The sequence below is a fragment of the Carlito syrichta genome, unplaced genomic scaffold (assembly GCF_000164805.1).
Source record: "Carlito syrichta isolate Samal-C Ts95f unplaced genomic scaffold, Tarsius_syrichta-2.0.1 Scaffold313745, whole genome shotgun sequence".
Lineage (NCBI taxonomy): Eukaryota > Metazoa > Chordata > Mammalia > Primates > Tarsiidae > Carlito > Carlito syrichta.
In genome coordinates this window covers 849171-852184 of record NW_007257841.1, presented here as the reverse complement: position 1 = coordinate 852184, position 3014 = coordinate 849171, and positions in this window count along the sequence as shown.

Sequence of the window (3014 nt, the reverse complement as noted above, 5' to 3'; positions counted from 1 at the left end):
TATGATTACTATAAATAAATATACTGACTGTATATGTCTTTTTCTAATTTACATTAGAATAAGATGTTAGTCTTAGATTGATATTCTCCAATGGAGAAAATGACCATCTCACTTATGAAAAGTGATACAATGCTACATTTTGATGAACACTGAGCTAACGTTCATCTTCAGGCAGTACCTGATATTCAGTAAATGTTTGCTGTGTAGGCACCTTTAATAAGGGCCAAGGCTGTGTTGCATATTTTTGAGTGTGGGCTGATCATTTTACCTCCATCTCTGCCTTTTCTTACCTTGGAGCATCTTGCCAGTGGAGTGTGATAGCCATCCTCCACTGAGTCTGAAGGTGCTCATGGACACCACTCTTCCATTCCTATGCAAAGCTTCCTGAAGCTCCTGTCATTGAACTGAACCTCCTTCATTCTTCCCAGTGGCCAACTTTCACCAACATCCTCATTGCTCCCTCTCCTCCAAGTAGACTTTGGCACCTGCCTCTTGGTTTTCCTCTCTACACCAAGCTCACCCATAAACCTCAGTATCAGCTTTCATGTTGACTTACATATTGTCTCAAAGGTCCTTGACTTCTTCACCTCTAATAATCCTACCCATGACCTCGTCAGCAAACCACTAACATGGTTGCATCCTGTGGAGCATGCCAACTGACAGAACTACATGGTCTCAGAGATCTTTCCATCTCAGACTTCAGTTTCTCTCCCTCCAACTCACTGAGTCTTTATTCCCAGTGTGTTGGTTCTTCTACTTCATTAGATCTCCAATTCCTTGACACTCCCTTTTCTCTTAGGTCCTCATCAACTTTCCCTGACCAGTCTAGGTCCAACAAGACATTGCTTAGCAACTTGTAGTTCCTGACCATTTTCAGATTTTACCACACCCACCTGCACACCCCCAATCTTGGAGCAATCAACCTACCTGCAGGCCAGTCCTATTCCTGGGACTGAAGTGGGGTATGTGTGGGCTGAGCACTGTTGAAGAAAATCCACGCATCCTTTTCTCAGAAGTTTGTTTTGTTCTTATTTCCCCGTTTGTGGTAATGTTTCTGTTTAGGTAACGCTGCTAGATAGGCAAAATATATATGTATTTTTAAATGTTCTAAAAATGATGAAGTGCTTAAAAAAAAAAAGGAAAGTATTTGTATCATTATCATAAAAAAAACCTGACCTCTCCCATGGAGGAATTCACAATCAGTTGATTGTGAGAGCAGTTCCCCTGTCCTCATTTGGGTCTTACATTTCTATTTGGAATGTCCTTCTCCTTCTTACTCAACCTTTAAGATTGCCTGAAATCAGCTTTTATAAGAATCCTTGTCTGAGACCCACACTTGGTTAGGTGACCCCCTCCCACTGTGCTCTCAGAGCACTTATTACAGAACTTTGCAATGAACTGCTTATGTGTCTGTCTCCCCCATTTGACTGTGATGTAGGATTTTGAAGGGAAGGACTTTGTCTTACGCATCTTTGTTTCTCCATCTCTCACCCCAGAGCAGAGTCACAATAGTCACTTGTTGAACAAAACTGAAATAAACTAAAGCCAGAAAGGGAAATTCAGTTTTTTTCTGGAGAGCAAAAAAGAAAATTTCTTGCATTAAAATGATGTTGACCTGCAATACACAATGTTTTGTCTGCTTAGCATTCTTCCTTTGTGGGGAGCATCTGCTCTTTACCCACTCCAACCATGAGAATAGACATTAACAATCGCAGGATGACTTCTCCTTGGGCACTGTTGATTGGCATCAGCTGGGCCAATAAACGTGCTTCCTGGGATCTTTTGACCTCAAATTAGAATATAGGACGTAGTTCCTCTTTGTTGGTGAAGTTGTGAAATGTGAGGCTAGGAAGCTGCAGGCGGTCATGTTCACCTCTATGTAGAAGAAGACAGCGTACTTCAGTGAGAGAGATATATGTGAGAGAGAGAAAGAAGAGGAATAGAAATGAGTCTCTCAGGTGCTTAAGCTGTCAATCTGTAAGAGATACACACAGTCCTCTCATCAAATTACTCTTGACCCTAAGTTAGATTGAGTTGAGCCTCTGTCATTTATAGTTAAAAAGAACCTGACCAATTTGTGCACTCATCCTTTGCACAGATTTCTACTTTTCTTAGGACAACAAAACAAACTTAAAAAGAAATGGATGAATAGTTGATCTGATAATTTCATGGCCCTCATTTTTGACCACTTGTTTTATTAAGGTTTAATTTACACAGAGTAAGCCAGGCTCAGTGGCTCAGCCTGTAATCCCATGCTTTGGGAGGCTGAGGATTGCCTGAGCCTGCAGGTTCAAGACCTGCCTGGGTAACTTGGCGAGACCTCATCTCTACAATAAATCAAAAAATTAGCCGGACGTGGTAGCGCGCATCTGTAGTTCCAGCTACTTGGAAGGCTGAGGCGGAAGGATCACTGGAGCCCCAGCAGGTCGAGCATGTCACTGCACTCCAGTCTGGGTGACAGAGTGAGACTCTAACTCAAAAAAATTTACACAGAGTAGAATTCTCTCTTTTAGTGTATAGTTCTGCGAGTCTAGAAAAAAGTATAGTCTTGGAACTGAGATAAGAGTTCTGCGGGACTAGTTTCCTAGGATAAACAACAAAGCTAATTTCTCAAGATAGATGGCTGAGAGTTTCTCTAAACAGGTAGATGGCCTGCTTTGCTGAGCTCTCACAGAGAAAAACAGGATGCAGTTAAGAACTGGTTAAAACCAGCTAACACCAAGATGGCAGCTAGTTTGCCCACCAACTGACCTTATCCCTCATTATACACTCATTATGATACATTAGTGTGCTAAATGGCACACCCTTTAGCCCCATGACAGTTTTGACTCTGCCCATTTATAGTAACAAACTGGGTGGACCCCCACCTCTTTCTTATGAAATCCATGAATATTCCACCCCCTGCTTAACATATAATCAAGAAATAGCTATAAAAATAAAAACCCAGCAATATACAGAGGCTGCTCTGTCTATGGCGTAGCCTGCTTTCTGTTCTTTTTTTTTTTTTTTTTTTT